Genomic DNA, 27,849 nt, shown 5'->3' on the forward strand with positions numbered 1-27,849 from the left:
AGAAAGACAAATTGGAAACAACCTGTAAGCATAGTAATAATGGAGTTTTAAAAAATTAAGGTGCATTTCATAAAAACATTAAATGATTTAAAAATTTACATAAAAGCTAATTAAGTAAATTAGCATAACCTACTTGGGAAAATAATTTGAAAGAATAGGTCTGTAAAGCTAATCATTTTCTCTTTGAATAGAATGAGAAGTTTTGGAAAAATTTGAATATGTGTTTTGTTCATCAGTATTTTCTAATTTTTAATAATTAATAAATATTGCACAAAATTCTATTAATGTTAATATATGACACAATATAATATAATTTACAATTTCTGCTCCCATAAAATACCTGTGGATATTTGGTTATTTCATAATCTGGGCACATTTAGAATATTCAAATTATTGCTCAAAAACATTTACAATGAGAATCAGAACGTTCCTCCTTTTTTCCTCTGTCCTTTCCAGAAAGATAATTGTTATGAATGCAACTGGGTATATTATTACAGCAAATTTCAAAGGGAATGAAAATTAGATAGAGAAAAAAATGAACCCGTAAGTCCACCCTGATGTTACTTGGCTCAGGAAATAAATCCTACCTTCTGCTTCTCTTTAACTCTTGTCTGAATTCCCAGGTTTCTGTCCTATATGCTTCGGGACAAAATAATCTCATTTGTGTCTTTGTATCTTAGGTATAGAGATCAATATGTGTCTCTGAGCTCACATAGCCATCTTTTCCTTCTATTCTAATTAAAGATACATTTTAAAGGAACAAATTTCTAAAATCTCTGGCTATTCATTCACTTTGCTGCAGTCTTGTTGCACATTCACATCCTTCCACAGATTATCCACATTGCTAAAAATTCTTCCCACACTTGCATTTGACACAAGAATTCAAATATAAAATTGAACCCATTTAAACAAATTTAGAGCTGCAGTTTCTGTTCTAAAAACAAGTTTTCATTTTTTTAGTGTTGTTTCCTCAAGAGAAGTGATCATTTCATGTCCATAGAGCTGACTTTCTCATAAAGAGAATTTGGAGTGGGCTCTCATTTTCATGATGAAAACATTCAGACTTGAATTACTTCATCAAAAGGAGGAGATGACTCATGATTAGCCAAACACAAAGCACCCAGAGCAATATATAGTGAATTTTCAAAAAGAAATTAGTTCTTTCTATATATGAGCGCTCTTGTGTACATATTTAATTCTTCACAGGTAAATTTACTGACTACATGCCCTGGTAAATAGCTATTTTGAAATATGTATTTACTTGCTGAAAACCTGAATATTGATTTTTCTCCAGGAATTTGGAACTAAATTAAGGGGGAGGGGAGCTGGGAAACACCAACCTGATTTAAAGCAGATATTTTTTCCTTTTTTTATAACATTTTTATTGTGAATTACTATAAGTTTACAGAGCAAATTGGTATTCCATTCAATAATTCATAAACATTCTATTTTGTGACATTGATTGCAGTTTCCATATTAGAAAAACACTACTTTCTCCCTGTGTTCCCATTTTCATTCATCTTTATTTCCTACTTATTTCTGCTTTCTGAGTTTTATCCTTGGGTAAAGTCAATCCTTTTGCACTTTTATGGTTAATTGTTATAAGGAATGTGTTACTCATTGATGTCATTAATGAAATTATATTGCTATCTACTGTTTGATTAAAAATTAAGACCAGGAGGTGATTTCAGTCCTATGCCTGATAAGTAACAAAGAGTCGTACTTTCAAGGGCTTCACTAGCATCTGTCAGGCATGTAACCATAGTCTTTATGATTATTTGGGTCTTCGTTTTCCAGTTATTTTCCACTTTTTTTCAAAGGCCTTATCTTATACTATTTTCAGTTGGAGTTAACAGAGGTAGACATGCGTCATCTAATTCTTTTGATCCTTGGGTCATATTGAGTGAAGATTTTTGTGGTCTTAAAGTTCTTTGAATTTAAAGTCCTTTGATTTTGTTCACTCTTCATGGATAAAGACCAATAATAGTTAGACCTTAAATGCCATAGATAAAAAAGGACAGTAAGCAAAATTTTGCAACAGGGAGTAATAGTGAGTGGTGGCATTCTCATTCCCCCCCCCCCTTGATTCCTGGCCATAAATCTGGCTATTGGAGAAATGGCTCCATATATTGGATGTTGGTTTAGATACAGCCTACTGGAGAACTATCTCGTGGGGGAAAGTTTCATTGCTGACCAAATAACTGTGCCTCTGTATCAATTTGAATCCAAACAGCTCCTTCGAACAACGATGGATTATATTCTCCTGGACAATATACAGGCTCAGAGACCTAGTGGAGGGTCAAAATTAAATTAATCCTGACTCTATATCATTGACTATAAGTTTGAATTTTTTTTTTTAAAACCTTCTGGAGAACATTACCCCATCTGTGCAAGATATAGCCCTTTAGAGAGTTTAGTAGTTATGTCATAAGAAGGTCATCCCATTCTTTTACCTGAAAAACTTTATAAAGATAATGGAGAATATGGGAGATAAGTTAAAACAATAAGCATAAACCCATTGTTGTAGTTTATTTGCTAGGAAGTGAATCTCTGAGCCAAGGTGATGTTGTGTGTAAACCATGATGGTGGCTAACATATTCTGTAAGCCCACTGATCATGGTCTTGGCAGAAGCAGTGTGTGAAGGGAAAATAAAGCATAAGTAACTTGACTAGTAAATATAGCACCTGAGGGTGAGCCCGCCAAACTGCAAACACAAAGTAGATACTAGTGACTGGAACATGGAATGTGAGAGCATGAATGTACATAAATTAATACTGTTAAGAGAGCAATAAAATGCACAAATATGGATAGATTAGGTCTTACAGAAATGAGATGGATTGGCATGGGATATTGTGAATCAGAAAATCATTTGATTTACTGTGCTAGAAGAGAAAAGGTGAGGAAAAACAGTGTCATATTCATAGTTAAAAAGGTCATTTCCAGATCCATCTTGAAATACAAGATGTGTGCAGGATAATATCCATATGCGTACAAGGAACTCCTGTTAATACCACCATCATTCAAATGTATGCAGCAATAATGAAAGCTGAAGAGGAGGAAATTGATGATTTCTACCAATCTTTGCAGTCAGAAATCAACCATGTAACCAGGATGCACTAATAATAATGAGTGACTGGATGCACAAGGTGGGAATGGAGGAAAAGGATCAGTAGGATGCAAAAGGCGGGAATGGAGAAAAAGGATCAGTAGTCAGAAAACATAAGGTTGGTGACAGAAACATAGATGGAGATAAATTGATAGAATTTTGTACAGTCAATGGTTTACTCACAGCAAATACTTTTTATGGGAAACACAAACAGTGACTATATATGTGGACCTTATCTGATAATCTGGATAGGAATCAGATTGACTACATCTGTGGAAAGAATCATGGAGAAGGTCAATATCAGCTGTGAAAACTAGATCACATGCTGATTATCAAACAGACCATCATCTACTCATATGTGAGTTCAATCTGAAGCTATAGAAAATGAAATAAAATCCACAAGAAACAAAATTTTATCTTGAATCTATTCCACTTGAATTATAAAACCATCTCAGGAAGTTTTGAGGCCTTGAACACTAACGAGAGAAGTCCAGATGAGCTGTGAGAGGAAATCAATACTATTATCCATGAAAGGTAAAAAAGATCATTACAAAGACCAAAGAGGAAGAACAGACCATGATGGATGTCAGAAGAGACTCTGAATAGTGCACTAGAGCTTCAAGAAACCAAAGCAAAAGGAAAAAGATCAAGAAGTTAAGGAGCTCAATAGAAGATTTCAAAGGACAACTCAGGAAGACAAAGCAAAGTACTTTAATGAAATGTGCAAAGAGCTGGAGTCAGAAAATCTAGAGTCAGGTTGAACTCTCTTAGCATTTCTTAAGCTGAAGGAACTTAAGAACAAACTCAAGCCTTGAGTTGCAATACTTAAGGATGCTATGGGCAGAATATTGAATGATCCAGGTAGCCTCAAAAGAAGATAGAGTACACAGAAATATTGTAACAAAAACAACTGGCCAACACAAAAGCATTTCATGAAACAACTTCTGTTAAGAGGCAGTGGTGATGAACGAGAAAGTTCAAGCTGCTCTGAACGAATTGGCAAAAATACCAACTGATATATTTCAACAAAAAGATGGTGCCCTGAATGTGCTCACTAGGTTGTGTAAGGTATCTGGAGGACAACTGTCTGGCCAACTGACCTGAAGAGATCCATATTTATTCCCATTAAAAAACCAAAAAATTAGGCAGAGTGTAGAAATTATCTAACAATGAAGAAATTGAGATTGTTAACAGCTTTACTTTGCTTGGATCCAGAGTCAACACTCTTGGTATCAGCAGCCAGGAAATTAGATGATGAATTGCCTTGGGAAAGTCTGCTGTAAGAGACCTCTCCAAAGTACTGAAGAGCAATGGTGTCAGTCTGGAGACTAAGGTGTGTCTGATCCATGACATAGTCTTTACAATTACTTGTCTTGTATCAGAGGGCTGGAAAATGACTAAAGATGATAGAAGGAGAATTGATGTTTTTGAGTTGTGATACTGGAGAAGAGTACTGGATATACCTTGGACCACTAGGTGAAGAAACAGGTATGACCTAGAGAGGGTAACACCAGGCTGCTCTTTGGAGGCAAGGTTTCCAAGCTGACAAACTTTATGTCTGACATATTTTAGACATGTTGCAAGGTGGGATCAGTTCGTGGGGAAGAATGTCATGCTAGGGAAGGTGGAGGGACAGCACAAGAGAAGAAGACCCTCGATGAGGTGGATTGATTCAGTCACTGAGGTAATGGAGGTCAGTGTGTCAGAGACAATAAGATTGGCACAGGGAGAGCAAGGCTTAGGGCTGTTGTATTTAGGGTAGCTATGAGTTGCAGGTGACTTGACAGCACATAACAACAACATCACTAATATCCCACACAAGCAAAATCCTGCTGACGATGATCCAAAAGTGACGGGAACAGTACATTGACAGAGAACTATCAGAAATATAAGCAGGGTTAAAAGAGTTTGTGGCTCTAGGGACATCATTGTCACTGTCAGATGGATCTTGGCCAAAAGCAGAGAGTACTAGAGGAATATTTATCTGTGTTTCATTGACTATACAAAGTCATTTGACTAGGTGAATCACAATAAATTGTGGCTAATCTTGAGAAGAGTGGGAATCACAGAACATCTGATTGTGCCTATGTGAAACTTATACTTTGACCAGAAGGCAGTTGTCAGAACACAACAAGGAAACACTGCATGAAAAAAGTGTCAGGGTTGTGTTATGTCTCCACACCTTTCAATCTGGAGATGGAACAGACCATTTAAGTATCTGGATTGATGTGAAGGAATGTGGCATTAGGATTGGAGGAAGACTCATCACCAACCAGCATTATGCAGATAACACAACCTTACTTACTGAAACGGAAGAGGCCCTGAAGTATTTGCTGTATGGGGTTGAGTACTGTAGTTTGCAATTAGGATTGAATCTCAACAAGAAGAAAATGAAGATTGTTATCACTGGGCCAATTGTCAGGATCTTGATAGAAGGAGAAGAGAATGAGATCGTTAACTATTTCAGCTTGCTGAATTTTACAATCAATAATTTTGGCACCAGCAATCAGGAAATTAAAGACGAATTACAGTGAGAAAATCTGCTGTCAGGAAACTCTTTCGAGTGCTGAAGACTAATATTCTAAATCTAAAGACTAAGGTACACCTTATCCAGGCCATGGTCTTTGCAATTATTAGCTATGCATCAAAAAACTGAACAAGAAATAAGAACAATAGAAGAAGAATTGATGCCTTGAATTTGTGGTGCTGGAAAAGAGTATTGAACATACTATGGACTGCTAAGAAAACTATCAGATGTGTCCTGGAGAGGGTGAAACCAAACTACTACTTGGAGGAAAGTGTTTTGAGATTCTTACTCACATACTTTGGGCAAGTAGGCAGGTGGGACCAGTTTTTGAAGAAGGATATCATACTTGGAAAGATCAAGGGACAGTGAAGGAGGGGACGACACTAGATGAGATGTATTGACACAATACTGGGGCAATAAGTGTTGGTGTGTCAGAGACAGTGGCTCAGGATAGTACAGTCATTGTGCATATGGTCTATATGAGTCTTAGTCAACTCAACAGCATGTGACAACAGTAAGAAGGTCTAAAATTAAGTATCTCTTATCAGTATGAAGCACAAAATTCTAACCTTTCTGTTGTAGTAATTTACCTGTCATCAAACTAGATACAGAGCACTACAAAGAATAATTTCATATAGAAGACTCATTTTTGGTCTCTGCTGCTAGGAAATGAGATATTCAGCTATGTATAACCAAATGAGCCTTGATGAGTTTAAGTCCATATTGCTGAGCTCATGGATAATTTCTAACCCTGCTACCATAGCTATTTCTTTATTAATCCAATGGGAAATGACTGGAATGATTGAGGACAAGGTCTGATTGGTTCCCCCAGAATGTTTCATTCTCTCTACTTGGTTATTCTCCTTTGCCAAGATCACTCTTTTTTTGTTTTTCTTTTTTCTTTTTCTCTTGTTGTGTATCATTGAGGCAGATGTGACTTGCACAGGAGGATATTGCCCCTCTTTCTCCAGCAAAACATCTGGTGGATTCAAACCATGAACCTTCAAGACTGCAGCACAGCTGCTTGCCACTAGACCACCAGAGTTCCCTCACCAAGATCACTCTTTAGTGAATATAAGACATAAATAGCTTCACTTCTTTTGCTTTTTCATATAACTCTATCCATATATCTTTCCCATATCTCCTTGATGATAATATTCTAATTATGTTTCTGTTAATTTCCTGACCATCCAGACAAATTATCGACCACAGTTCATGAAACCATGTATAATTGCACATCTGGCTTGGAGGGAATTCCAAGAAAAGTGAATACCAAGGTGCACTACTCAAATTTCTGACAACTGGAAAGGTTTCTCTTTACCACTGTCCTTTAGAGAGGTAGTAGGAGGGAACTACAATACTGCCACTGTCCACTTCCAAGTGATGCCTGAGTATAGTGTGTAATCATATATAATTCAGATTCAAGATTTCCCTTCAGTCAATTGATCATAAGGAACTCTTTTAAGACCATAGAAGACATTTGCGAGACTAAGGTAATGTCATAAGACAGTTGGACTACTTGCTCACGTAATTTATTTGTACCCAAGAATGAATAATTAAGGTCCCATTTAAGTCTGCTCCCATATATGCTACCTGTGTTTAACGGTGAGCTCTGGTGGCCTAGTGGGTAAAGAGTTGCATTTTGAACTCAAAGGTAAGTGGTTCAAATTCTCCTCTTCATCTGCAGGAGTAAGATTGGTAATCTCCTTTTGGGTTATTTGTATCCCATGAAAACCAACCCACTGGAGGGTCAACTATGAGTCTATTCTGTCTCAATTACATGTAACAATACATTGAATGTATTGTTATACAGTACTACAGTTAATAATGGAGTGCTGCCAGGCATATCCAACTTGATTTTGTGGACAAAAGCACAATCTGTTCTTGATGGGCAGCTCTGGCTGCATAGTCACTTGGCGACCCATGGTTAGACAGTCAATCTATACTAAGGCCCAACAACAAAACAGAAGTTCTTTCCTAAAAGGAGAAGAGTTCTCTGGAAAGGATGTCAGGATGTAACTACACAGTTCTAATGGTTTACACTGTGACTCACAAATATTTCTCTAAGACTCCAAATAGCATATCTCTGATACTCTGTCGCACACCGTTGAACCTGTTTGATCACGTTGCCCAGTAGCAGAGTGGCTTACAGAGCAGTCTGCACCAATTCAAGAGCTTTATCTTAGTCTGTGTCCTACTCAAAATTAGCAGGTTTTCAAGTCACTTGGCAAATAGACTGTTGTTGTGTACTGTGGAGTCGGAACCAATCAATAGCTGACCCTCTGATGTGTTTTCAGAAGCAGTTAGTTAGTCACAAGGGAGGAGTTGCCCTTCCTTCTCCCACAGAGCAGCTGTTGGCTTCAAAACCACATGCCTTCAGGATCACAGCACAGCTTCTTGCCTCTTGTTGTTGTTGTTATGTGCCATCGAGTCACTTGTGACTCATAGCAACCCTATGTACAAGAACCTTAAACCCTGATCTATACTGTGCCAATCTCATTGTCTCTCCACTTCCCCAGTCACTGACTTGATCCATCTTATTGAAGGTCTTCCTCTCCTGTGCTGTCCCTTTACTGTCCCAAACATGATGACCCTCTTTAAGGACTGGTCTTTCCTTTCAACATGCCTAAAGTATGTCAGACAAAGCTTCTGAATCCTTGACTCCAAGGAGTAGCCCGGTTTAACCCTCTCCAGGACAAACCTGTTTGTTCTCCTAGCAGTCCTTGGTATATTTAACACTCTTCTCCTCCAACACAGCTCAAAGACATCAATTCTTTTGATCTAGTCACTGTCCAGTTCTCCAATGTATAGCATGCAATTGTGAAGACTGTAGCCCAGATCAGGCGCACCTTCGTCTCCAGCCCAATGTTGTTACTCTTCAGTACACTGGAGAGGTCTCTGACAGCTGACTTTCAAAATAAAATTCATCTCTTGATTTCCTGGCTGCTGGTACCAAGAGTGCTGATTGTAGAGCCAAGCAAACTGAAGCTGTCAACAGTCTCAATCTCTTTATCATCCATCATGATGCAGCCAATTGGCCAGTGGTGAGAATGTTTTCTTGATGTTGAGCTTCAATCTGTATGGAAGGATGCAGTCCTTGATCTTCTGCAGCAAGTGCTTCAGGTCCTCCTCAGTTTCATCAAGCAGGGTTGGGTCATCTGCATAACACAGATTGTTGGTAGATCTTTCACGAATCCTGATGCCACGTTCCTACTTGTACAGCCCAGCATCCCAGATGATCTGTTTTGCATACAGATTGAAAAGATATGGAGAGAGAATACATTCCTGGCAGACCCCCTTCCCAATTTTGAACCATGCAGTGTCTCTTTGCTCTGTTCTGACGACTGCCTCCTGGTCCAAGTATAGGTTTCACATAAGCACAATCAAATGTTCTGGGATTCCCATTCTTCCCAGAGGCAGCCATATCTTGTTGTGATCCCTTTTCATAGTCAATGAAGCACAGATAGACATTCCTCTGGTCTTCTCTACTTTTTGCCAAGATCCATCTAACATTAGCTTTAATATCCCAAGTGCCACAACCTCTTCTAAATCCAGCCTGCACATCTGTTTGGATAATTTTCAGCAGAATCTTGCTTGCATGTGATATTAATGACATTGTTCGATAATTTCTTCCCTCTGTCAGGTTACCTTTCTGGCTTCTTGCTGCTAGGCCTCCTAGATAGTTTTAGCAACACACCAGTGGAGTATATGTTGACTCCAAAATTAAAAACACATAATACTTCTTATACAACCTTTTCATATTCTAAGGGACTAAATAAAATAACTTATCACTCACTTTACATGTAATATCTCATAATGTCCCATTCTCCTGAATGCCAAAAGTATCACTGAGGCAGAAAGTGCTTGAATTTTTGTTGGATTAATTCTCCACATTAACCGTGCAAATGTCTTTCCATTAAGTCTCAAGCCACTGATACTACATCTCTTATGTTATCAATATAATAGACTAGCATGGCATTTTGTGGGAGAGAGAGGTGATCAAGATCCTAACAGACTAAACTGTGACATAGTTCTGGAGAGTTGATATACCTGTGAGGCATGGTGGTAAAAATGTATTGTTGAAAATGTGCCCTGAAAGCGAACTCTTTCTGATGATTCTCTGAAATCAGGATGAAGAAACACATACTTCCTAGGTCAGTAGCTGTGTACCAGTACCAGGAGATGTATTCATTTGCTTAAGCAATGAAACCACATCTAAAATAGCCACAGAAATTGGAATTGACACCTAGTTAAGTTTAGAATAAGTTGTTATCATTCTCCAAGATGCTACTCTTTTCTGCACATGATAAATAAATAAGTGTCGTTGTGGTGGGAATCACTACCATTGCACTCTTCTCATGTCCTTGATAGCATCATTAATCTCTGAAAATACTCCAAAAACCCAGTATTGGTTTTGGTTTACTATTTTCCAAGGTATAAACAGTTATGATTGATTCCACTTGGTTTTCCTCATCATAATAGCTCTTACTTGACATTTCAGAGACCCAAAATAGTAATTCCACCAATTTCTGAATATACTTATTTCAGCTATAAATTCCAGAAGTCACAAAATCACTTCATGATTGATTTAGTGACCCACTGGACCCATTGTGAGATGGGTCTGGGCTCAAACTCCATCAATAATCTGATGTCCTTATGCCAATACTCTGTTGGTAGACCACAGTGGCTTTGGCATCTCCTAGAATTAGTGTTTCAAGTCAGATCGAGTATTTCATAAACCTCTTGATATCTGATTATTTCCATCCCCCCTCACCCCCCAATGAATAGTCATGCTTACAAAAGGCTATAGATCTTTCCTGTGAAGACCGGGAAAAATACTAGGTACTTTACACCCCCCCCCCCAGTATCTTGGGTCCTTTCTTAAGAGGATGTGAGTTCCCCTTAATTAAAGGTACTCTGAGTCTTTAAACTGTCTGAAGCCTGGAAATTGACAGTGTCTATTCTGACAATTCAAGGTAGTCTGCCATTCACTTAGAATTTCTCCTTATACATAAATATGGACTGTAGTCTTCAATATGGATGGAAGCTTAACATCAAGAAGACAATGATTCTCACCAATAGGCCATTTAACAGCACCATGGTAGATGGAGAAGAGATTGAGGTTGTTAACAATTACAGCTTACTTGGCTCCACAATCAACACTTTTAACACCAGCAGTCAGGAAATCAAAAGACAAATTGCATTAGGAAAATCTGCTGTCAGGGACCTCTCCAGAGTGCTTAAAAGCAATGATGTCAGTTTGGAAGCTAAGGTACACCTAATCAAGCCATGGTTTTTGCAATTACTTGCTATGTATAAGAAAGCTGGACAATGACTAAGGATAACAGAAGAAGAACTGATACCTTCAAATTGTAGTACTGCAGAAGAATCACACCATGGACTGCCAAAGAAACAATAGGTCTGTCATGGAGAGAGTCAAACCTAATGTCTCCTTAGAGGATAGGATTTTGAAGCTAAGTCTCACATATGTTAGGCACGTGGCCAGAAGAGACTGGTCCTTGGAGAATGACATCATGCTTGAAGGGTATAGGGACAGCACAGGAAAGGAAGACCCAGATGAGATGGATTGATACAGTGTCTGAGGCAATGGGAATAGGTGTGTCAGAGTCAGTGAGATTGGCTCAGGACAGGGAAGAGTTCAGAGCTACTGTATATAGGGTCACTATGTATCACAAGAGACTTGACAACACGATAACAACAAGAACAACAACATACATATATAAAAACATAAAAATTCACTCATTGCCATAGAGTCTCTCTTTATGGTTATCTCTGATGTCATCCCATAACTCATTTAGTCTTTGATCATTAGTGTTTAATACCTCAAACCTTTGCAGAAAATTATTATTTTTTAATGTTATTTTTCTCTTATATTGGTTTGCTTACAATATTCATATATACTGTATTTCATTCATGTACATTGTGTTTCACACATTCCTTCATGTGTTTCTTACAATCATTCATATTCATATACACTGTGTTTGTAAAATCAATCAGTATTGATCTATACCTACACTACCCTATTTTTTCAGATTCTAATTGAATCACTCCTAATTCCTCCCTCTCCATGCCTCCACCCACCAAACTCTGCTATCCTAGTGATTTTCTCTCCTTCCCACCCTTTTGCTTCCCTGTCTTACCCTTCCCGAATTGGACTTTAAAACATGTCTTCCTAGATATACTTCCATTTTTACAATACTAGTTTTATGCAGTATTTGTATTTATGAGACTTGGACTATTCAGCACAGTTCTCTGTATAATTTCCCATGTTATACAGTATTTTACAAAATTGTTGTCCCTTTAGTGCTGCTCCTTAGTATTCTATTGTGTGTATGTACCATAATTTCTCAATCCATTTGTTTGTTGATGGGCATTTGGGCTGTCTCCATTTTCTGGCTTGTGTAAAAAGCACTACTATGAACACAGGTATACAAATATCCATTTGCTTTAGTTCTATTTTCCATGGGATATATTCCTAGGAGTAGAACAGCTGGGTCACATGGGGTTTCTATGTTCAGCTTTTTGAACAAATGCTTGACAATGGCCTTTTCTTTCTCTTTGAAAAATGTATTTTGAGATGAGGGGGTGCTATGTCTCCTCTTCATTTTGTTTTTCAGAATTACTTTGCTTATTCAAGGTGGTTTTTTTATAAACTTGACAATTGCCTTTTCTATCTCTTAGAAAAATGTGTTTGATGTCTATTTTGGGATTGAGTTAAACATATAGATTGCTTTTGGTAGGATTGTCCTTTTAAATTTAGATAGGATGAACTCAAGGTCATATTTTGGTACTTGTGAACTTGTCTTCATTTTCTTCAGATTCATTTTGAACCTGTTCCATAGTTAACATTTAACATACATTTGTCTGTTGATTGTAAGCCTCCCCAATAATGAAGAAGGAAAAGATAATTACAATGATGGAATAGGAAGACGAAGAGAAATGTTAGAAAAGACTCTGAAAATTGTAGTAGAGCCTTGAGAAACCAAAACAAAGAAATACCAAAGTAAAAGAGATTAACACAGAATTTAAAAAGGCAGCTTGAGAAGACAAAGTAATAGAACAGAATGTAAAGAGTTGGAAAATAAATAAGAAGAACTTGTTTGACATTTCTAAGATTGAAAGAATGGAGAAATAAATTCAAGACCTGAGTTGCAATGCTGAGAGATCCAATGTGCAAAATCTTGAATGATTCAGGAAACATCCAAAGAAGATGAAAAGAATATACAGGATCACTGTACAAAATAAATTGACATTAAAACATTCAGGAAGTACTATATGAACAAGGGTCAATGATAATAAGGGCAGAAGCTCAAGGTGAACTAAAGGTACTGCAAAAAATGCGGCTGAGGAATTGATGAAATATCAATTAATATATTAGAACTATCAGATGCAGTAGGATGTGCTTAGCAGGTAATGCCACAAAATTTGGAGGACAGCTGCTTAGCCAACTGACTGGAATATATTCATACTTGTTCCAGGAAAGACTGCTCAAGAGAATGTGGAAAAATTATCAAATAGTGTCATTAATATCACATGCAAGCAAATATTAACAAGAGTTCAAAAATTGGCTTGAACAGTACATTGACAGAACTACCAAAAGTTCAAGTGTGGTTTAGAAAAGGCTTTGGCACCAGGGATACCATTATTGATGTCAGATGGACCCTAGATGAAAGTAGACAATACTAGAAGAATGTCTATTTGTGTTTTATTGACTATGCAAAGGCATTTGACTATGTAAATATTAACAAATCATTCTAAAAAGAGTGGGAATCACAGAACACTTACTATGTTTGTACAAATCCTATACCTACCCCAATAAGTTATTATCCAAACTCAGCAAGAGAATACTTTTGTGTTTTGAAATTAGGGAAGGTGTATATCCTTTCCTAATTTGGAGAATGGTTCATCTTTCTCCATAACTAATCAATCTGTGTACTGAACAATCATTCAAAAATTTGACTCTTTGAAGAAGAATGTGTCATCAGGATAGTATGAAGACTCATCAACATTCCGAGTTGTGCAGATGATTCAACCTTGCTTGTTCAAAGTGAAGAGAACTTAAAGTGCTTGTTGTAGAAGATCACAGACTACAGCCTTCAATATGGATTGCATCTCAACATCAAGAAGACAAAATTCCTCATCACTGGACAGGTAATCAATGTCATGATAGATGGAGAAAAGATTGTAACTGTCAATGGTTTCATTCTAATCGGGTCTATAATCAATATCCTCAGTACCAGCATTCATATCAGGAGTTGTACTGGGATAGTCTGCTATGAGGAAACTCTCCAACTACTGAGGAATAATGATGCTATTTTGAAGGACAAAGTACACCTGATTCAGGTCATGGTCTTTTCAATCATTTGTTATGTATCTAAGAGCTGGACAATGAATAAGGATGGCAGAAGAGAAACTGATGCCTTTCAATTGTGGTGCTTGAGAAGAATGTTGAATATTCCTTGAAAGAACAGATATATTTTAGAAAATAAGCAAGAGTGACCCATGGAAGTAAAGATGGTGAGGCTTCCTCTCACATACTTTTGCTAAGAGAGGATATTCTTTGGGAAAGGCCTTTATGCTTGGAAAAGTAGAACCAACTCAAAGGTCCTCCTTCAGTAATTTTTCAGAGGTAGAAAATTACAGAATTGATTGTCCATTTTTCTTCACTGCTGCATGTGAACTGGCAAAGAGTCACTATCTTTTGTTCAGAGATGCAATTCCCCAAGAACTGCTATTGTTAGATCTTGTTGAGCCAAATATGAATCATAGTGACTTTATAAAAACAGCTCTTTACCCTGTCTTATCCTGTACCATCCTCAACAACTCGGAAGTTTCTGAGCCCATTACTTTAGTTATTGTGTCAATCCATCTGGTCAAGTTTCTTTCTTTCCTTCACTAACCCTCCATCTTTACAAGTAGTAGTCCCTCCTAAAACCATTCCCAGAGAATATGAAACAGGGCTTCATCATCTTTACCTCCAAGGAACACTCTGGTGGCACTTTCTCGAAAACACATTTTGTTTGTTCTTTTTTTGCAGGCCATGGGATATTTAGTATTCTTTCCCACAACTACAACAATAAACATCATTTCTTAGTGGCCTAGTGGTAAGAAGGTGCACTGTCCACTCTGTTCCACAGGGTTCAAATCCATTAGTTTCTCTATTCAAGAAAGATGGACATTTTCCTCCCATTTTACTTACAGCCTCAGAAAATCTGCTTAAAGGGTAAACTATGAAACATTTCCAACTCAAAGGCACACAGAAACAGTAACACTACTAATGGGTCAAAATCCAACAATAAGTAGTAGGGGTGTTTTGGAGAACACATTGTTTCAGGCAGTGTCCCAATCTAACACAGAGGAAACAAAACCCAAACATTCATTTAGTACAGCAGGATTAATCTTACAAGAATTAAATTAAATTTGACAAGTTCAGTGGGGTTTTGTGGGTCAGTGTTTCCAGATTCCTTATTATTTTGTCATATATCTTCCTCCAAATTCCCTGAGTCCTATTTCTTCCAAGCCAGTACCCTCAGTTATAATTCAATTACTCTTTAAATATTTGGAGTTTGGTTTTCATTAATGATAACTGTTACCACAAGACAATAAAACTTTCTTACAAGGAACAATAAAAACCTTTGAGATCTTTCATGGGATGCTTGAGCTCTGATTCAGATGCTCTGAGATAATGTCTTTCATTCACACTTTGTCTAATATGAGTACAACTAACCAAACAGCTTCCTTGAACATAGTGTTCTCTCACAAAATTGTTGACAAAAAGTCTAGCATAGTCACTCAGAGCTTCATTTTTCACTAATTTTTGAAATGTTGGTTATTAATTTTGCTTTACTTTACTAAACTTAACCTTATATTGTCTAGTTCTCTGATGCATAGTAGTAGTTGCGAAGACCATGGCCTGGATCAGCAGCAGGTTTTTCTCTAAACTGACATTGTGGCTTTTCAGTAGTCTGAAAAGTTCCTTGACAGCAGATTTACAAAATGCAATCCATCTTTTGATTTTCTGCCTGCTGGTGCCAAGAGTTGTTAATTGTGGTGCTGAGCAAACTGTAATTGTTAACAACCTCAATCTCTTCATCATCCATTATGGTGCTGCCAATTGGCCCAGTGGTGAGAATTTTTGTCTTCTTGATGTTGAGCTTCAATACATATTGAAAACTACAGTCCCTGACTTTCTGCAGTAAGCATTTCAGGTCCCCTGCAGTTTCAGCAAGCAAGATTGTATCCTCTGCATAACATAAGTTATTGATAAGTCTTCCTCAAATCCTGATGCCTCATTCCTCCTCATAAGTCCCAGTCTCTCAAATGATCTATTCTGCATATAGATTGAAAAGCTATGGAGACAGGATGCATCCCTCATGAACTCCCTTGCCGACTTTGAACCATGCAGTGTTTCCCTGCTCTGCTCTGAGGACTGCTTCTTGGTCCAAGTGTAAGTTTTACATAAGCACAATCAAATGTTCTAAGATTCCCATTCTCCTCAAAGTTAACCATTACTTGTTGTGATCCACACAGTCAAATGCCTTTTCATAGTCAATGAACACAGATAGACATACATCTGGTATGCTTTGCTTTCTGCCAAGATCCACCTGACACTAGTAATAAAGTCTCAAGTGCCACGGCCTCTTCTAAACCCACACTGTATTTCTGATAGTTCTCTATCGAAGCACTGGTCCAGTTGTTCTAAGGATGACATAAGAAGAACTAATGCCTTTGAGTTTTGCTGGAGAAGAGTCTTGAACATACTATGGACCACCAAGAAAACAAACAGTTCTATCTTAGAAAGGGTAAAACCAAGTTTCTCCTCGGAGGCTTGGATTTTGAAGTTGTGTCTCACATACTTTGGGCATGTGTCCAGGAGGGACTTGTCCTTTGAGAAGGATGTCATACTCAGAAGGGTGGGGGCCAAGCACATGATAAGGAGACCTCAGATTAAATGAATTGATACAGTAACAAGGGCAATGGTATGGGTAAGTGTGTCTGAGTCAGTGAGATTGGCTTAGGAAAAGGCAGGTTTCAGAGCTGTTGTACATAAGGTCACTACGAGTTACAGGCAACTCGACAGCACATAACACCACCACCATGGGTTAGCAGAATGCCATTTAGTTAATACTGGGAATAAAATCATAAATATTCATTTTTATTGTCTTTTTTGTAAGTAAAATTTTTATTTTATACTAGTTTACTTGCAAACGTCATATATGCTGTTTTTCACACCAGATCTTTCCATTTCTTTTACACAGCCCTCTCTCCACCCATCAAATTGTGCAAACCTATAATTAACACCCCCTCCCCCAGCCTATTCTCACATTTCTTCTCCCCCTCTTCCACCATTGGATCCACATACATGTTATACAATAATCATCTTTATAGTATTTGTCTTTACGGGACTGAGTTAGTTCACTTAGCATAATACTCTCCAGTCCTTCCCAAGTTAAGTAGTGATTTAAAAAATAATTGCTCCTGCATGCTGCATAAAATTACAGTGTGTGGATATACTATAATTTCTCAATCCATTCGATTGTGGTTGGACAGTTGGGCTGTTTCCATGTTCTTGTGATGGTGATTGTGCTGCTATGAATTTTGTTATATAAGTCTCTGTTTGTGCCTAACTTCTCATTCTCTCAGGCATATTTCAAGCAGTGGGGAAAAAAGTGGATCATGTGAAATTTCTTTGTTCAGTTTTTTGAGTAAATTTCAAACTGCTTTCCAAAGTGATTGTACCCTTTTATAATCCCACCAACAAAGTATAAGAGTTCCTATCTCACAGCATCCTCTCCAACATTTATTACTTGTTATCCTGTTAAACTTTGTCAGTGCGACTACAGTGAGATGGTATCTTATTGTAGCTTTGATTTGCATTTGTCTTATTGCCAGTGATTCTGAACATTTCTTTGTGTGTATGTTAGCTATATATGTATCTTCCTCTGTAAAAATTCTGTCCATGTCTTTTGCCCATTTTGTAATTGTGTTATCAGTCTTTTTCTTGTTGAGGCCCTATACAATTCTGTAAATTTTTGATATGAGACTCTTGTCTGAAATAGTATGTTGTTGTTGTTGCTATGTGCCATCTAGTCACTTGGGATTCATAGAGACCTTATGTACAAAAGCCCTAAACCCTGCTCTGTCCTGTGCCAATCGTACTGTCTTTGACACACACCCATCCAGGTTACCCCAGTCACTGAATCAATCCATCTCATAGAGGGTCTTGCCCTCTTGCGCTGTCCCTCTACCCTCCCTAGCATGATGTCCCTCTCCAAGGACCTGTCCCTTCTCACAACATGTCCAAAGTATGTCAGACAAAGCCCCAGAATCCTTGCCTCCAAGAAGCAGCCTGGTTTAACCCTCTCCAGGATGAATCTGTCTGTTTTCTTGGCAGTCCTTGGTACCCTCAATACTCTTCTCTAGCACCACAGCCCAAAGGCATCAATTCTCTTTCTATACTCCTTAGTCATTGTACAATTCTCTGATGCATAACAAGTGATAGCAAAGACCATGGCCTGTATCAGATGCACCTTAGTCTCCAGAGAGACACCATTACTCTTCAGTACTTTGGAGAGGTCCCTAACAGCAGATTTTCCCATCACAATACGTATTTTTATTTCCTGGCTAGTGGTACCAAGAGTGTTGACTGTGGAGCCAAGCAGACAAAAGTTGTTAACAATCTCAATCTCTTCACCATCCATCCTGATGCTGCCAGTTGGTCCAGTGGTGAGAATCTTTGTCTTCTTGACATTGAGCCTCAATCCATACTGAAGGCTGCAGTCCTTGACCCTCTGCAGCAAGTGCATCAGGTCCTCCTCAGTTTCAGCAAGCAGGGTTGTGTCATCTGCATAACGTAGATTGTTAATAGATCTTCCACCAATCCTGATGCCTCACTTCTCCTCATAGAGCTCAGCCTCTCAGATAATCTGTTCTGCATACAGGTTGAAAAGGTATAGAGATAGGACACATCCCTGGTGCACACCTTTCCCAATTTTGAACCAGGCATTGCTTCCCTGCTCTTTTCTGAAGACTCCCTCTTGGTCCAAGTGTAGGTTTCACATTAGCACAATCAAGTGTTCTGGGATTCCCATTCTTAGAGTCAGCCACAGTTTGTTATAATCCACTCAGTCAAATGCCTTTGCATAATCAATGAAATACCCATAGACATTCTTCTGGTATTCCCTGCTTTCAGTTAAGATCCATCTAACACCAGCTACAATATCCCTAGTACCACGACCCTTTCTAAACCCTGCCTGGACTTCTGGCAGTTCTCTGCTGATGTGCTGATCCTGTCGTTTTTGGATAATCTTCCATAGAATCTTGCTTCCATGTGAAATCAATGAGATTATTCTATAGTTTCCACACTCTGTTGGGTCACCCTTCTTTGAAATGGGAATAAATATAGATCTCTTCCAGTCAGTTGGCCCCGGGATGTGCAGAGGGACATGAAATGGTATAGCCAGATATTTTTCCCCCAAGTCAGTAGGTTTTCTTTTCACTCTGTTGGAAAAAGGTTTTTTTTTATATGCACAGGGATTTAATCTTTAAAAGGTCCCATTCATCAATTTTATTCTCTCCAGATTATGCATTTCTGAGTAGGCTGTCTAAGCTTGATCCGTTTGTCTCTGATGAACATTACGGTTTTGGGCTTTACTCCCAGGTCTCGGAAATACCTTGAGTTGATTTTTGTGTATTTTGTGAGATGTGGATCCTGTTTCAGCTTTCTGCAGGTGGAAATCCAGTTTTGCAAGCACCGTTTGATGAAGAGGTTGTCATTTCTCCATTTGATAGGTTTTATTTCCTTGTTAAATATTAGTTGACAATAGGTAATTTGATCTATTTCTGGGTTCTCAATTCTGTTCCATTGGTCTGTGTGCCTGCCATTGTACCTGTACCATGCTATTTTGGTTACTGCTACTGTGTGGTAGGTTTTAAGGACAGAGAATGCTATGCTTCCCACTTAGTTTTTGTTTTTGAGAAGTGCTTGCTTTATATGCAGTCTCTTTCCTCTCCAAATAAACTTGACAATTTCAATGTGATTTCCTTGAAAAATGAATTTTATAGCTATCTGGATTGGGATTGTGTTGCACATGTTTTTGGTAGGATTGTCATTTTCACAATATTGAATCTTCTTATTCATGAGCAGGGCATAGTTTTCCACTTATTTAGGTTTTCACTCTGATTTGCAAAAATGTTCGGTAGTTTTCTTGTACAGGCCTTTTATGTCTCTAGTTAGGCTCACTCCTAAGCATCTCAATTTGTGCTTTGCCGTTGTAAATAGCACTGCTTTCCTCATTTCCTTCTCTGAGGTGTCTTTGTTACAGTAGAAGAATCTCACTGATTTTTGGACACTGATCTTATATCTTACCACTCTGTTTTATAGGTCTACTAGCTCTAACAGGTTTTTTGTGTGTTTTGTTATTTTTTTTAAATTGAGTACTAGGGGTTTTCTGTGTACAGGAGCACATTATTTGCCTATAACATTTAACCATCTCTTTGCCAAACTGGATGCCTTCAATTTCCTTTTCTTGGTATACTGCCCTAGCAAGCACATGCAAATACAATAGAAATGTCAGTAGACATCCTTGTCTGGTGTCTGTTCTCAAGAAAAAAAACATTTTTTAGTCTTTCTCCATTGAGAATGATATTTGGTCTTTATTTTGCATATATCCTTTTCACTATGTTGAAGAAATTCCCTTTTATTTCAATTTTGCTGAATGTCTTAATCAGGAAGGGGTGTTGAATTTTGTCAAATACCTTTTCTACATCAATTGCTAAGAACATATGATTCTTGTTATTTGCTTTGTAAATATGGTGAATTACATTGACTTTTTTCTTTATGTTAAACCATCCTTGCATACCTGTTATGAATCCCATTTGGTGATGATGATTTTTTTATAGGCTTTTGGATTCTATTGGCTAGGATTTTTACATCTATATTCATGAGAGATACTGGTCTTTAGTTTGGGTTCCCCTCCCTTTTTTTTTCTTGGTAATATCTTTGCCTGGTTTTGGTATTGGGATTATGCTTGCTTCATAAAATACGTCTAGGAGGGTTCTTTATTTTACTATTTTTTTTAATAACTTAGAGTAGAATGATTGATATGTCATCTCTGAATGGCTGGTAGAATTCAGCTGTGAAGCCATCTGGTCCAGGACTTTTTTTTATGAAGAATTTATTTTATGACCTTTTTTCTTTAGAGATAGGTCTGTTCAGATGTTCTATATCTGTCTTTGTTAATCTGGATAGAGTATGTGTTTCAAGGAATTTGTCCTTTCCATCAAGGTTTTCAAATTTATGAGTGTATAGCTTTTCATGGTATTCCAATATTATCAATCTTATTTCATCTGATCCTGTTTTGTGATGTCATCTCCGTCATTTCTTAATCAAGTTATATGTTTATTCTCTTTTTCTTTTTTATTTTGTTAAGTTTGTCAATTTTATTGACCCTTTCAAAAAAAACAACACAAAAGTACAAAACAGCTCCTGGTAAAATTGATGATTTCAGTTGTTTTTATGTTTTCAATCTCATTGATTTCAACTCTTGTCCTTACTTCATTTTTATTCTAGAGGCTATAGGATTAGATTATAGCACTTTTGCTATTTTTTGAAGGTATTGAGTTAAATCATTGCTTTTTCTCCTTTCTTCCTTGTTTCTGTGTGTACCTATTACTATGATCTGCCCCTAAAGGCTACCTTAGCTGCATCCCAGAGGTTTTGATATGTCATATTTTCATTTGTTTCAAGAAACTTCATTCTTTAGTTCTTATATAACCTTATCATGTTCTAGCAGAGAGTTATTTAATTTCAAAATGGGTGGCTTTGTAAGCTTTACCCTCCTGTAGTTAGTTTCTAGTTTTAGGACATTGTGGTCTGAGAAGATGTTGTTGTTATGTGCCGTCGAGTCGTTTCCGACTCATAGCAACCCTATGCACAACAGCCCTAAACCCTGCTCTATCCTGCGCCAACCGCACCGCCTCTGACACACACATCCCGATTACCCCAGTCACCGAATCAATCCATCTCATAGAGGGTCTTCCCCTCCTGCGTTGTCCCTCAACCCTCCCAAGCATGATGTCCCTCTCCAAGGACCCGTCCCTCCTGGCAACATGTTCAAAGTATGTCAGACGAAGCCCCAGAATCCTTGCCTCCAAGGGGTAGCTTGGTTTAATCCTCTCCAAGATAAATCTGTTTGTTTTCCTGGCAGTCCAGGGTACATTCAGTACCCTTCTCCAGCACCACAGCTCAAAAGCATCCACTCTCCTTCTGTCCTCCCTAGTCATTGTCCAACTCTCTGATGCATAACAAGCAATTGCAAATACCATGGTCGGTATCAGGCACACCTTAGTCTCCAGAGAGACACTGTTGCTCCTGAGTACTTTAGAGAGGTCCCTAACAGCAGACTTTCCCATACTTTGTATTATTTCAAAGGTTTTGAATTTGTTGAGTCTTGCTTTCTTTCCTAATATGTGATCCTTTCTGGAGAATGTACCATGTGCACTTAAGAAGGAAGTAATTGTGTTCTAGCTGGATATAGAACATTTACAAGGTTGTATAGTTTAAATCTTTTGCATCTTTGTTGAGTTTCTCTTGAGTTGACCTATCCTTTGGTAATAGTGGTGTGTTAAAGTCTCCTACCACTATTGTGGTGCTATTTTTTACCTTCAATTCTTTTAAACCATTGTTTTATGTGTTTTGCAGGTCTAACATTGGATACATAAATATTGACCAAGATTATGTCTTCTTGATCTATTGTACCTTTAGTCAGTATGTAATGTTCTTCCTTATCTTTTATGGTGATTTTCATCCTGGAGGCTATTTTATCAGAGATTAGTACTGTCACTCCTTCTTTTTTTTGAGGTTGCCATTTACTTGGTATCTTTTATCCCTCAGCTTTTGATTTTGACTCTGTCTTTCTCTTCTTTTTCAAGATATGTCTCTTTGGGGCAACATATTGACGGGGTTTGGGGTTTTTGTTTGTTTTTATCCATTCTGCTACTGTTCTTCTCTTGATTTGAGCATTAAATTCATTCATGTTAAATGTGATTATTGTTAAGCCAGGTTTGACCATTCCCATTTTGCTGTTTCTTTTTCTATGATTTCTAGTTATTATGATTCATCCACTTTCTTTGATGTCTCTGTGTAAAGGACTTCACTTAAAATTTCTTGTAGTTTTGGTCTTGATTTCACATTTTTAGAAGAATTTTTTCCACATCTTTTTTTAAAGTTCCTTCTTTTCTACAAAGGATCTAATTTCTCCTTCATATTTGATGGAGAGGTTTCCTGGATATGGGATTAATGACAGTCAGTTATTTTCTTTCAACTTTCTGTAGATGCCATCCCATCATCTTCTAGCTCGCATGGTATCTGCTGAGAAATCAGAATTAATCTAATTGTTCCCCCTGTGTAGGTGACTATTTGTTTTTCATGTGGCTTTTATTATTCTATCCTCATCTTTCTTGAAGTTGAGCTTCAATCCATATTGAAGACTGCAGTCCTTGATCTACTGTAGCAAGTGCTTCAGGTCCTCCTCAGTTTCAGCAAGCAAGGTTATGTCATTAGCATAACGTAAGTTATTGATGAATCGTTCTCCAATCCTGATGCCACATTCCTCTTCATGAAGCCCATCCTCCCAAATGGTCTATTCTCCATACAGAATGAAAAAGTATGGAGACAAAGTGCATTCCTGATGCACTCCCTTCCTGATTTCAAACCATGCAGCCCTGCTCTGTTGTAAGGACAGCTTCCCAGTCCAAGTATAGGTTTTGTATAAGCACAATCAAGTGTTCTGGGATTCCCATTCTCCACATGATTATCCACAATTTATTTTGATCTACACAGTCAAATATCTTTGCATATTCAATGAAACATAGATAGATATTTCTCTGATACTCTCGTTGTTACCCTGTCCACTGAAGTGGCCCAGCTTTCCACAGTGGAAGCAATTCTGACCTCCTCTATTACCTTTGGGTGGCACTGTGTATGAGTAAGACTTCCTTTTCCTGACACAGGCCCTAAACTGGCAGCAATAGCTGTCCCAATAATTTTGGCCATTTTCTGGTCTTTTCTCTTCCCTCTAGATCCCAGTTGTTAAAAGAGGGAAAAATTTAAACAAATATATAACAAATGATTTTAAACAATATAATCTTTTAAGCTTAAGGCTAGAAATAGTAACAATATGATCATTTCCATTCCAGAGATACATGTTCCAATGCAATTCCTATTTTCCATAAATAGTTTTGGTAAGAAAAATATTGTAAATGTGGATACAGTTCCACTATCCCTCCTCCATGCCACAATACAGTGTTATTAGCATGTACAGTTATAAATCCATTGCCATCCTTACTCTAACTTAAATTCCTTTTTTTAAATTTAAATTTATTATTAATTTCAGTCAAAATTTACAGAGGCTTTGGATTTCCATTCATTCATTGTTGCACAGACTAGATGGTTTTACAAGTGAATTTTATCAAACATTCAGATAAGAACTGGTACCAATTCTACATAAATTATTTCAAAAAACAGAAGATGAAATTCTCCAGATTCATTCTATGAAGCAAAGAGAGCTTTGATACCAAAGCGAGGAAAAGACACCACTAAGATAGAAAACTATAGGCCAATATCTCTCATGAACATTGATTCAAAAATTCTGAATAAAATACTGGCAAATAGAATCCAACAATACATCAAAGAAATAACTCACCATGTCAAGTGGGATTCATAGCAGGTATGCAAGGATGGTTCAATGTAAGGAAAACAATTAATATAATTCATCACATTAACAAAGCAAAGAACAAGAACCACATGATCCTATCAATTGATGCAGAAAAGGCCTTTGACAAAACCCAACACCCTTTCCTGCTTAAAACATTCAACAAAATAGGATTAGAGGAATTTCTTCAACATAGTAAAAAGTATCTATGAAAACCCAAGAGCCAACACTGTTCTCAATGGAGACAGGTTAAAGGCATTCCCTTTAAGAACAGGAACTAGGCAAGGATGCCCACTATCACCTCTCTATTCAATATTGTTTTGGAAGTCGTAGCAATAGCAATAAGACAAGAGAAGGGAATAAAAGTATCCAAACTGGCAAAGAAGAAGTAAAATTATCCCTCTATGTGGATGGCATGATAGTATACTTAGAAAACCTTAAAGACTCAGCAAGAAAACTATTGGACACAGTGGACCAATTTAGCAAAGTGGCAGGATACAAGATCAACATATAAAAATTAGTTGGATTTCTCTACAGTGACAAAGAGAATACAGAGTCGGTACTAAGAAAAACAATACCCTTCACAATAGCTAATCACAAGATTAAATACTTGGGAATAAATTTAACAGAAGCACAAAGGAGCTATTCAAAGAAAATTACAAAACATTACTACAAGAAACAAAAAGAGATCTTGAGAAATGGAAGAATATCCCTTGCTCATGCATAGGAAGACTCAATATTGTAAAAATGGCAATACTACCAAAGGCAATTTACACATTTAATGCAGTCCCAATACAAATGCCATGGAAAGGACAATCTCCAATTTCGTGTGGAATGGAAAGAAGCCCCGAATAAGCAAAGCACTCCTTAAGAATAAAAGAATGGTAGGAGATATCTCCTTCCCTGATTTCAAACCTTACTACACTGTCATAGTGGTAAAGACAGCATAGTACTGGTACAATGACAGATCCATAGATCAATGGAATAGAATTGAGAATCCGGAGATCAGCCCATCTATCTATGGCCAACTGATTTTTGACAAGGAGATGAAATCAGTTAAGTGGGGAAACAACAGCCTTTTTAACAAATGATGCTGGCAAAATTAGAAAAGTATCTGCAAAAGACTCAAGCAAGACTCGCACCTCACTCCATACACAAAAACCAACTCAAGGTGGATCATGGACCTAGGACTAAAACCAAGGATTATAAACTTCATTACAGAAAAGCTAGGAACAACACTAGAAATCCTAATCCACAACATAAACAGTCTTCCAAGTTTCCTGAAAAACCTACAACCAGGAGAAGATAAAGTAGATGAATGGGATCTTCTAAGATTCAAATCCCTATATGCACATCCAAAAACTTCTCCAACAGGGTAAAAAGGGAAGCCACTGACTGGGAAAAAGTATTTGGTAATAACATATCAGATAAGGGACTTATATCCAGAATTTATGAAATACTTGAGCACAACAAGAAGATAAAGGTAAATAATCCAATAGAAAAATGGGCTAAGGATATGAACAGGCACTTCACCAAAGATGGCATTCAGATGGCTAACAAGCACATGAAGAAATGCTCAAAATCCCTAGCCCTAAGAGAGATGCAAATTAAAACAACTATGAGATATCACATCACCCCAGTCAAAATAGCAAAATTTAACAGAACAGAAAGCAACAAATTCTGGCAAGGCTGTGGAGAAACTGGAAATTTAATTCAATTAATTTCTGACTGAGAAATTTGGTTGAAATAAAGTGTCTCCTCCTTTTTGGTGCATAAATTTGAATGATAGTGGTATTAAAAGGTCTTCCTTTGATGTATATGGATATTACCCTGTAAAACACAACATTTTATTTCTAGAAATATCTAGAAATGATCTTTTTAACTATGAAATTGACTCCATTTTTTCACCTTTTCATCTCCAGCATAACAAATATTCTTATCACTGGACCAATGGATGGAGATGAGATTGAGCTTGTTAACAACTACAGCTTGCTTGGCTCAATACTCTTGAAGCCACCAGTCAGGAAATCAAAAGACAAAATGCATCAAGTAAATTTGCTGTCAGGGACCTCTCCAGAGTACTGAAAAGCAATGATGTCTGTCCAGATACCAAGGTATAAATGATCCAGGCCATGATCTTTGTACTTACTTGCTATGTATCAGAGAATTGGACAATGACTAAAGATGGCAGAAGAAGAATTGATGTCTTTGAGTTGTGGTCCTGGAGAAGAATCTTTAACATACCATGGACCACCAAAAAAAACAAAAACAAATAGGTCTGTCTTGGAAAGGGTGAAACCAAGTTTCTCCTTGGATGCTAAGATTTTGAAACACTCTCTCTCACACATGTATTAGACATGTGTCCAGGTCAGACTGGTCCTTAGAGAAGGACATAATGCTCTGAAGGGTGGAGGGACAGTGCAGGAGAAAAACACCCTTGGTGAGATGGATTGATACAGTAATAAGAGCAATAGGGATAGGTGTGTTGGAATCAGTGAGACAGGCTCAGGGCAGGGTAGGCTTTAGAGGTGTTTTACATAGGGTTACCATGAGTCTCAGATGACTTGAAGGCACATAACAACAACAACACCATCCTCATCTTTTAATTTGGAGAATTTGACTGTGATATATCTTGGTGGTTTTCTTTTTGGGTCTAGTTCATTTCGCCTTCATTGTGCTTTTTGAATATGTGTTTCCTTGTTCTTCAAAATACCTGGGAAGGTTTTGTCTAGTATTTCTTACACAATTTTCTTAGTGATTTCCCTGTCATGCTCATGTTCTGGAATTCCAGTCATACATATGTTTTTTTTTTATGTCATCCACATGATTCTAAAGTTCTATTCATTTTGTTTTATGTCATATCTCTTATTTTTATTTTAGTGTGTTTCCAGTGAGGCTCTTGCCTTCATGCTTACTGTTTTTCTGTTCCATCTCCTCAATTCTAGTCTTCTGTCCTACTCTTTGTTCTGCTAATTTGGTCTTAATATTCTGGATTGCATTTTCATGCTTTTCTGTTCTTTCCAGTACTATGTTGGCTGTACAATGTCTGTATTATGATGATTTTTTAAAGTCTTGTATCCCTTTATCTGTACCATCAATTCTTTCTTCAGTCTTTCACAGTTTTTTCACATAGCTGTTCATTTTGCTCCTCATCAATGTATTTCTTCTGGATTGTTATCTCTGAGGTATTTTCTGTCTTAATGGCTTCCATTATTTCTTCCAACATTTAAAACTTCCTCTGTAGCTGTTCAAATAAATCTGTGTCAACCTATTTCTTATGATTCTATCATAGCGTCTGCTTATTTAAGAAAAGAGCTATTTGGTTTTTTTCCATAATTACTGAAGCTGATTGTTGCTTTGCTGCTTTCTTGACATTATGTTTGTGTTTTCTTCGTAGATGTTGGGTTGTTGTAACCGTATAGTGACTCATACAGCAATGTTTGTGAAGGGTATATATATGTTATAATATATATATATATGT

The sequence above is a fragment of the Elephantulus edwardii genome, unplaced genomic scaffold (assembly GCF_000299155.1).
Source record: "Elephantulus edwardii isolate Elephantulus edwardi_28Jun2011 unplaced genomic scaffold, EleEdw1.0 scaffold00032, whole genome shotgun sequence".
NCBI classification, from domain to species: Eukaryota; Metazoa; Chordata; class Mammalia; order Macroscelidea; family Macroscelididae; genus Elephantulus; species Elephantulus edwardii.